Here is a 10,000-nt window from a genome sequence, read left to right on the forward strand (position 1 = left end):
ATCCAAATGATTTATTTTTTTCCTTGAGATATTTCCAGCAGCCACTATGTCGTTTGACACAGAAAATATTTCAGAGATCTGAAAACATCGACGACAGCAGCTCAGAATCGGAGAGCGAGGCTTTCTTCCTAGAGCTGACATTTTGTACCGAACAGAGAGAAGTTCAACGGTCGCACAGAGAGAGCCACTTCTCCAAACACAGGAGCAGAAGAAAGTGGCCACAAATCGTAGACGTGCTCAACTAGTTTGTCTGCTGGTTGTGTTTACGCTCGTAGCCCACCTGGGATTGAAAGCAACAAGTTCACGCCCCCGCAATGGGAGGTGTCAAATGGCATTCTGAGAAACACAGCAAATCACTAAGTGAAGGAGGCAGGTCGAGGTGAAGCGGTTTCACCAAAAGTGTAAAACACTTCCATCGCAAAATAACTACCTTACTACAGTACGGATCTGAAGGGGGAGATTTGCCTTTAAATGACTTTCATTGCTTGCCTGAATGTTGCCAGAATTGATTTTAAATGTATTACTGGAGTTTTCATGACAGAACAACAACAACAGTGCCTATAGGGCTAAGCTAGTGTCCTCTAGAGCAGGGGTGCCCAAATTATTTCCCATGAAGGGCCAAAACTCAATCTGGGTGGAGGGCCGAGGGCCAAAACTAAACGTTGTGGAATTACATAAAAATGTATTGTGTTTTATAGAAAATTAACATTCTAAATCTAAAATAACATTTCAATATAATAATCTACTTTTTATCTGTTTGGTAATTGTAATAATTTGCAATTGGTTATATATATTTAAAAAAACATCTGCATTTGTGGGGAGCTTAAACATTTAATCAGTAAACAGCCAGTTAAAAACAGTTGTATTTTCCACCTTTGTAATCAAGAGAGAAATTTTACTGAATTCACAACTTGAAAAATCCTCAAGGTACTTTGAAAATCAGTTTCGTAGTGCTGGCGACGTATATTGTACTCTTTCAAAAAAGCCACTCTCTGTCTGCAAATGAGACAAACTGCTGTTGAATTTACTTCGGGGAAAAAAATACTCGTCTTGCCACTCCATCCTAAACTTTCTTTTGTCAGTGTGCCACTGCCGTGATGATGATCTGTCCATCTTGCTGAGCTGGTGTAAAGCCAGTGAGCTCACCCCCCAACCAGGTGATTCAGCCAACCAATCAGGAGCAATCAATCCTCAGATAGCAATGCCTCACTCACACCCGTGTGATAGTCGGGGAGAGAGAATACCAGCTGCACAAAATTAACGTTAATCGTAGATAGAAGAGTCCCGACATCTCCATTCAGGCGCGGACTGCATAATCGGGCACGTCGGGCAACTGCCCGGTGGCCTGGCCTGCAAAAAAAAAAAAAAAAAAAAAAAAAAAAATTACCCCCAAATCCGTGGCGGGCCAAAAAAAAAAAAGCGCGCGGGCCAAACTTCAGAAGAGAGTTGCGTCAGCGGAGGACCAAAATGCGAGAGTCATTAGCCAATGAACACCCATTCAGAGTACAACACACACTGTCCATTTTGCTGCAACTCGACAGTGCTGCTTAATCCAGGACCTTACTTCCTGGAACTCTTGAGAGTAAAAAACTGGTCCATTGGAGTGAATGGAGATGTTGGGACACTTCCATCTATACGGCTCTGGGCTAACCCCAATGCTTCCATCACCATGGTAACCCCAATGCTTCCATCGCCATGGTAATCAACCTTCAAATCACTATTCAAATGCTTATTTGAGAGGTTGTGTTGTGAAAATGTCGAGAAAGAAGAAACCACACCAGTGGTTCCCGACCCCAAATGGGGTGGCCTGATTTTTTTTTTTTTTTTTTTACACCACACAATTTAAAACAACCTAAAAGGATTACGGCCACTTGTGATTTATTTATTTATAGTTGTGACTTTAAATCAGAATTCTGAGATTAAAGTCTGAATTCTCAGATTAAAGTAATAAATTTGAGGGAAAAAAGTCAGCATTCAGAGAGAATCGTGAGAAAAAAGTCAGAATTCTGAGGGAAAAAAGTCAGCATACTGTTACATGTGACATCACTGATGATGTCACTGATGATATTACCGATGTAAAGGGCAATCTCAGATTAGAAGATGTAAATGAGTTGACAATTCAGTCTGACTATCAGGCCACACCCCTGACCCCACCCCCACACCTGGTGTGTTCCATGGTCATCACCTTTGACCCTAGTGTTCCATGGTCATCACCTTTGGAACTTGAACATCTGTCCACATCTCTAATTCAAACTTCGGCAAGACGAGAAAAAGACAAAAAAACAACATGAATGTACAAAAGTCGCTCTATAAATAAAGCTTGATGGATTGATTGATCCAACAAACCATCTGGACACGTCCCTCCTCGTCCTGTTTCATCCTGATTTGACCTCTGCCGCTCTCTCTGTCATCCTCCTAGGTTTCTGTTCTCTCTCTCTCTCTGTCATCCTCCTAGGTTTCTGTTCTCTCTCTCTCTCTGTCATCCTCCTAGGTTTCTGTTCTCTCTCTCTCTCTGTCATCCTCCTAGGTTTCTGTTCTCTCTCTCTCTCTGTCATCCTCCTAGGTTTCTGTTCTCTCTCTCTCTCTGTCATCCTCCTAGGTTTCTGTTCTCTCTCTCTCTCTGTCATCCTCCTAGGTTTCTGTTCTCTCTCTCTCTCTGTCATCCTCCTAGGTTTCTGTTCTCTCTCTCTCTCTGTCATCCTCCTAGGTTTCTGTTCTCTCTCTCTCTCTGTCATCCTCCTAGGTTTCTGTTCTCTCTCTCTCTCTGTCATCCTCCTAGGTTTCTGTTCTCTCTCTCTCTCTGTCATCCTCCTAGGTTTCTGTTCTCTCTCTCTCTCTGTCATCCTCCTAGGTTTCTGTTCTCTCTCTCTCTCTGTCATCCTCCTAGGTTTCTGTTCTCTCTCTCTCTCTGTCATCCTCCTAGGTTTCTGTTCTCTCTCTCTCTCTGTCATCCTCCTAGGTTTCTGTTCTCTCTCTCTCTCTGTCATCCTTCTAGGTTTCTGTTCTCTCTCTCTCTCTGTCATCCTCCTAGGTTTCTGTTCTCTCTCTCTCTCTGTCATCCTCCTAGGTTTCTGTTCTCTCTCTCTCTCTGTCATCCTCCTAGGTTTCTGTTCTCTCTCTCTCTCTGTCATCCTCCTAGGTTTCTGTTCTCTCTCTCTCCTCCTCCTCCTAGGTTTCTGTTCTCTCTCTCTCTCTCCTCCTCCTCCTAGGTTTCTGTTCTCTCTCTCTCTCTGTCCTCCTCCTAGGTTTCTGTTCTCTCTCTCTCGGTGTCCCCCTCCTAGGTTTCTGTTCTCTCTCTCTGTCCTCCTAGGTTTCTGTTCTCTCTCTCTCTCTCCTCCTCATAGGTTTCTGTTCTCTCTCTCTCTGTCCTCCTAGGTTTCTGTTCTCTCTCTCTCTCCTCCTCTCTCCTCCTCCTCCTGTTCTCTCTCTCTCTGTCCTCCTAGGTTTCTGTTCTCTCTCTCTCTCCTCCTAGGTTTCTGTTCTCTCTCTCTCTCCTCCTCCTCCTAGGTTTCTGTTCTCTCTCTCTGTCCTCCTCCTAGGTTTCTGTTCTCTCTCTCTCGGTGTCCCCCTCCTAGGTTTCTGTTCTCTCTCTCTCTGTCCTCCTAGGTTTCTGTTCTCTCTCTCTCTCTCCTCCTCATAGGTTTCTGTTCTCTCTCTCTCTGTCCTCCTAGGTTTCTGTTCTCTCTCTCTCTCCTCCTCTCTCCTCCTCCTCCTGTTCTCTCTCTCTCTGTCCTCCTAGGTTTCTGTTCTCTCTCTCTCTCCTCCTAGGTTTCTGTTCTATCTCGCTCTCCTCCTCCTAGGTTTCTGTTCTCTCTCTCTCTCCTCCTCCTCCTAGGTTTCTGTTCTCTCCCTCTCTCCTCCTAGGTTTCTGTTCTCTCTCTCTCTCCTCCTCCGAGGTTTCTGTTCTCTCTCTCTCTCCTCCTCCTCCTAGGTTTCTGTTCTCTCTCTCTCTCTCTCCTCCTCCTAGGTTTCTGTTCTCTCTCTCTCTCTCCTCCTCCTAGGTTTCTGTTCTCTCTCTCTCTCTCCTCCTAGGTTTCTGTTCTCTCTCTCCTCCTCCTAGGTTTCTGTTCTCTCTCTCTCTCCTCCTCCGAGGTTTCTGTTCTCTCTCTCTCTCCTCCTAGGTTTCTGTTCTCTCTCTCTCTCCTCCTCCGAGGTTTCTGTTTGAGCATCACAAGCTTCATTTTTCACTGCAGAAAAACACCATTATCTCATGTGGTGGGTAAGAGCAGAGCTGGGGCCACACGCCATCCATCTTAACTCATTCACCGCCAATGACGTCTTTGACGTGTTATCAGCAATGGCCTTCCCCGCCAAGGACGTGTTTGACGTGTTTTTGTTTTTATTGGTGCAGCGCCTGCAGCAAACACTTGCCCAGCCTGTCACACAGACACAGGTCCCTGCCTTCAAAGGGTAGCCGACAGCACGCGATCAAACACATACCGCAGCTGTTGTTTTGAAATCTAGCAAGAGGAAAAGCAGAGAACGGGTAACGCTTCCTTGTGCAGACAGGAGAAACGCAATTGAAACGCCCTCGGCACGAGCTGGAGTCGCCTTCCTCTGTGCCAGCCAGGAGAAAACGGGAGAAAGTAATCAAGAGATGTGTTTGATCATCGGAGGAATGAGGAAATGATCGATCAGTTTGCGAGGGCGGTGAGGACGTGTTGAATAGCCGAGGGGAAAACGGGAACGATCAAATAGCAGAGTTGATAGGGAGACGGGTGTACCAGAACAAATCAAAAATAAACACAGGAACAGCTAGGCAGCAGCGGGCAGAAGGCACTCACAGCAGCCCGCTGTCCTTCTCAAGAGCTCTTCAGTTATGAAATCGCTGGGCTGCGTGCCCTCCAGTGTTGCTCCTGGCCAATCCCAGCGCCACAGGGCGTGGTTATTGCTTATCCTATGTTGGGTTAGAAATCTAAAAGGGGGATCGTGTGTGTGTGTGTGTGTGTGTGTGTGTGTGTGTGTGTGTGTGTGTGTGTGTGTGTGTGTCTGTCTGTCTGTCTGTCTGTCTGTCTGTCTGTCGGTGTGTCTGTCTGTCTGTCTGTCTGTCTGTCTGTCTGTCTGTCTGTCTGTCTGTCTGCACACTCACACCGAGTAAACTGTATTGTTGAATGTAAAAAAAAAGCACTTCATGTGTGTATATATATATATATATATATATATTTTTTTTTTGTCATTTGTGTCCTAACGAATAATATTTACATGTCTGATGTCAATACAGTTCAAAATAAAAGAATTGAGAGTGAGTTATGCCTGAGATTGTGCCCTTTTACAAAAATGCTTTTTTCTCCCTTTTCTCTTCCCAGACAGGCTTTTTTGATGAACATGGGGTGTATAAAAAGGGTTATAAGTAGAGTACAGAACATGCTAAAAGCTAACTTTCTTTTTGGGGGTGAAAGTAGAGACTTAGATCTTCATTTCGAGGTATTGGACATCACTGTAGTCCTAGTACAGAATTTACTGTGGGTCTTGAAAGATGACCAAACATTATGGAAATACTTGGCCTGTGCCAAAAATGCCAGTCAGATATTGGCAGTGAATGAGTTAATGCTGAGTAAATATTGAGGATGGCCGTTGCTGCTATTATGAGCGGGGCTGTGATGAAGAGCCGAGGGGAGAGTCAGTGCTGTGATGAAGAGCCGAGGGGAGAGTCAGTGCTGTGATAAAGAGCCGAGGGGAGAGTCAGTGCTGTGATAAAGAGCCGAGTGGAGAGTCAGTGTTGTGATAAAGAGCCGAGTGGAGAGTCAGTGCTGTTGAAGAGAGGCGAGTGGAGAGTCAGTGCTGTGATAAAGAGCCGAGGGGAGAGTCAGTGCTGTGATAAAGAGCCGAGTGGAGAGTCAGTGCTGTGGAAGAGAGGTGAGGGGAGAGTCAGTGCTGTGATGAAGAGCCGAGGGGAGAGTCAGTGCTGTGATAAAGAGCCGAGGGGAGAGTCAGTGCTGTGATAAAGAGCCGAGTGGAGAGTCAGTGCTGTGATAAAGAGCCGAGTGGAGAGTCAGTGCTGTTGAAGAGAGGCGAGTGGAGAGTCAGTGCTGTTGAAGAGAGGCGAGTGGAGAGTCAGTGCTGTGATAAAGAGCCGAGTGGAGAGTCAGTGCTGTGATAAAGAGCCGAGTGGAGAGTCAGTGCTGTGGAAGAGAGGTGAGGGGAGAGTCAGTGCTGTGATAAAGAGCCGAGGGGAGAGTCAGTGCTGTGGAAGAGAGGTGAGGGGAGAGTCAGTGCTGTGGAAGAGAGGTGAGAGTCAGTGCTGTGGAAGAGAGGTGAGGGGAGAGTCAGTGCTGTGGAAGAGAGGTGAGGGGAGAGTCAGTGCTGTGGAAGAGAGGTGAGGGGAGAGTCAGTGCTGTGGATAGAGAGGTGAGGGGAGAGTCAGTGCTGTGATAGAGAGGTGAGGGGAGAGTCAGTGCTGTGATGAAGAGAGGTGAGGGGAGAGTCAGTGCTGTGGAAGAGAGGTGAGGGGAGAGTCAGTGCTGTGGAAGAGAGGCGAGGGGAGAGTCAGTGCTGTGGAAGAGAGGTGAGTGGAGAGTCAGTGCTGTGATAGAGAGGTGAGGGGAGAGTCAGTGCTGTGGAAGAGAGGCGAGGGGAGAGTCAGTGCTGTGATGAAGAGAGGTGAGGGGAGAGTCAGTGCTGTGGAAGAGAGGCGAGGGGAGAGTCAGTGCTGTGGAAGAGAGGTGAGTGGAGAGTCAGTGTCATCACAACAGATCTCAATGTGGACACTGGAGACACATATTAATACCAGGTGTAAATGAAATCAGGGTTAGAGTGAGAGAGACAGAGTTAGAGTGAGAAAGACAGAGTTATAGCTTTTGCACACCAAGTCCGTATTTTCGTCCGAAATTGACGCACGGGGGAAAAAAAGAATACGACCTAATTTGTGTCAATCATCATTGACACACCGAGTCCGACAATTACGTCCGTCAAAGGTCTCTGCACACACAGTCCGATTGTTTTTGTATGCGTGTTTTTTAATCCGTCATTTGAAAACACAGACGGGTCTCAGCTCGCAAAAAGCTATTGACTGATGCGAAAAACGCAGAAAATCGAACCTCGTCCGAAAACTTAAATGACGGACGTAATTGTCGGACTCGGTGTGTCAATGATGATTGACACAAATGAGGTTGTATTCTTTTTTCTTTTGTGCGTCAATTTCAGACGAAAATACGGACTTGGTGTGCAAAAGCTATTACAGTGTGACAGAGAGACAGAGTTAGAGTGAAAAATACAGACAGAGAGACATAGTTAGAGTGAGAAAGACAGACAGAGAGACAGAGTTAGAGTGAGAAAGACACTGTGACAGAGAGACGGAGTTAGAGTGAGGAAGACAGAGAGAGAGACAGAGTGAGAGTGAGGAAGACAGAGACAGAGTGAGAGTGAGGAAGACAGAGAGAGACAGAGAGAGAGAAAGTGAGAGTGAGGAAGACAGAGAGAGAGAGAGAGAGAGAGAGAGAGACAGAGTGAGAGTGAGGAAGACAGAGAGAGAGAGAGACAGAGTGAGAGTGAGGAAGACAGAGAGAGAGACAGAGGAAGACAGAGAGAGAGACAGAGTGAGAGTGAGGAAGACAGAGAGAGACAGAGAGAGAGAAAGTGAGAGTGAGGAAGACAGAGAGAGAGAGAGACAGAGTGAGAGTGAGGAAGACAGAGAGAGAGAGAGAAAAAGTGAGAGTGAGGAAGACAGAGAGAGAGAGAGAGAGAGAGAGACAGAGTGAGAGTGAGGAAGACAGAGAGACAGAGAGAGAGAGAGAGAGAGAGAGAGACAGAGTGAGAGTGAGGAAGACAGAGAGAGAGAGAGAGACAGAGACAGAGAGAGAGACAGAGGAAGACAGAGAGAGACAGAGGAAGACAGAGAGAGAGACAGAGTGAGAGACAGAGGAAGACAGAGAGAGAGAGACAGAGTGAAGGTCTTTGCACACACAGTCCGATTGTTTTCGTATGCGTGTTTTTTAATCCGTCATCTGAAAACACAGACGGGTCCCAGCTCGCAAAAATCTATTGACTGATGCGAAAAACGCAGAAAATCGAACCTCGTCCGAAAACTTAAATGACGGACGTAATTGTCGGACTCGGTGTGTCAATGATGATTGACACAAATGAGGTCGTATTCTTTCTTTTTTTCGTGCGTCAATTTCGGACGAAAATACGGACTTGGTGTGCAAAAGCCTTGAGAGTGAGGAAGACAGAGAGAGAGAGAGAGAGAGAGAGAGAGAGAGAGAGAGAGAGAGACAGACAGAGTGAGAGTGAGGAAGACAGAGAGAGAGAGACAGAGAGAGACAGACAGAAGAAGACAGAGAGAGAGACAGATAGAGAGAGACAGAGGAAGACAGAGAGAGACAGAGGAAGACAGAGAGAGAGAGAGAGAGAGACAGAGTGAGAGTGTCTGTCGGCTCTTTGTGGAGGCTGTCAGAGGCCGTGTCTGAAGTAGAGGGGATTTTTCAGGCTGCTGGAACAATGCAATTACATTCCCCTGACACATAACTATCACCTTTCCTTCACTCTGTTCTGTCTGTCCACCTCTCCAGCTCCATCACTGTCTGTCCATCTCTCCTCCAGCTCCATCACTGTCTGTCCACCTCTCATCCTGCTCCATCACTGTCTGTCCACCTCTCTAGCTCCACACTGTCTGTCCACCTCTCATCACTGTCTGTCCACCTCTCCTCCTGCTCCATCACTGTCTGTCCACCTCTCATCCAGCTCCATCACTGTCTGTCCACCTCTCCTCCAGCTCCATCACTGTCTGTCCACCTCTCCTCCAGCTCTATCATTGTCTGTCCACCTCTCCAGCTCCATCACTGTCTGTCCACCTCTCCTCCAGCTCCATCACTGTCTGTCCACCTCTCCTCCAGCTCCATCACTGTCTGTCCACCTCTCATCCAGCTCCATCACTGTCTGTCCACCTCTCCTCCAGCTCCATCACTGTCTGTCCACCTCTCCTCCAGCTCTATCATTGTCTGTCCACCTCTCCAGCTCCATCACTGTCTGTCCACCTCTCCTGCTCCATCACTGTCTGTCCACCTCTCCTCCAGCTCCATCACTGTCTGTCCACCTCTCCACCTCTCATCACTGTCTGTCCACCTCTCCAGCTCCATCACTGTCTGTCCACCTCTCCTCGAGCTCCATCACTGTCTGTCCACCTCTCCACCTCTCATCACTGTCTGTCCACCTCTCCAGCTCCATCACTGTCTGTCCACCTCTCCTCCAGCTCCATCACTGTCTGTCCACCTCTCCTCCAGCTCCATCACTGTCTGTCCACCTCTCCTGCTCCATCACTGTCTGTCCACCTCTCCAGCTCCATCACTGTCTGTCCACCTCTCCAGCTCCATCACTGTCTGTCCACCTCTCCTCCAGCTCCATCACTGTCTGTCCACCTCTCATCCAGCTCCATCACTGTCTGTCCACCTCTCCTGCTCCATCACTGTCTGTCCACCTCTCCAGCTCCATCACTGTCTGTCCACCTCTCCTGCTCCATCACTGTCTGTCCACCTCTCCAGCTCCATCACTGTCTGTCCACCTCTCCAGCTCCATCACTGTCTGTCCACCTCTCCTCCAGCTCCATCACTGTCTGTCCACCTCTCATCCAGCTCCATCACTGTCTGTCCACCTCTCCTGCTCCATCACTGTCTGTCCACCTCTCCAGCTCCATCACTGTCTGTCCACCTCTCCACCTGCTCCATCACTGTCTGTCCACCTCTCCTCCTGCTCCATCACTGTCTGTCCACCTCTCCTCCAGCTCCATCACTGTCTGTCCACCTCTCCAGCTCCATCACTGTCTGTCCACCTCTCCTCCAGCTCCATCACTGTCTGTCCACCTCTCCAGCTCCATCACTGTCTGTCCACCTCTCCTCCAGCTCCATCACTGTCTGTCCACCTCTCCAGCTCCATCACTGTCTGTCCACCTCTCCACCAGCTCCATCACTGTCTGTCCACCTCTCCTCCAGCTCATCACTGTCTGTCTCTCTCACAAAGCTTCTGTCTGTAGAATAATTGTACATCAAGCTCTCTTTTTGGACTATTC

The 10,000-nt window shown here is 47.9% G+C and overlaps 1 protein-coding gene across 5 annotated transcripts in view; it reads right to left on the reverse strand.

Moving 5' to 3' along the window:
• Window positions 1–10,000, reverse strand: part of msi2b (musashi RNA-binding protein 2b) — a gene marked incomplete at its 3' end in the record, with an annotated part of 439,826 nt that overhangs the window by 301,546 nt on the left and 128,280 nt on the right. The window lies entirely within an intron of this gene.

This window comes from Poromitra crassiceps (genome assembly GCF_964638095.1).
Source record: "Poromitra crassiceps genome assembly, chromosome: 5".
Lineage (NCBI taxonomy): Eukaryota > Metazoa > Chordata > Actinopteri > Beryciformes > Melamphaidae > Poromitra > Poromitra crassiceps.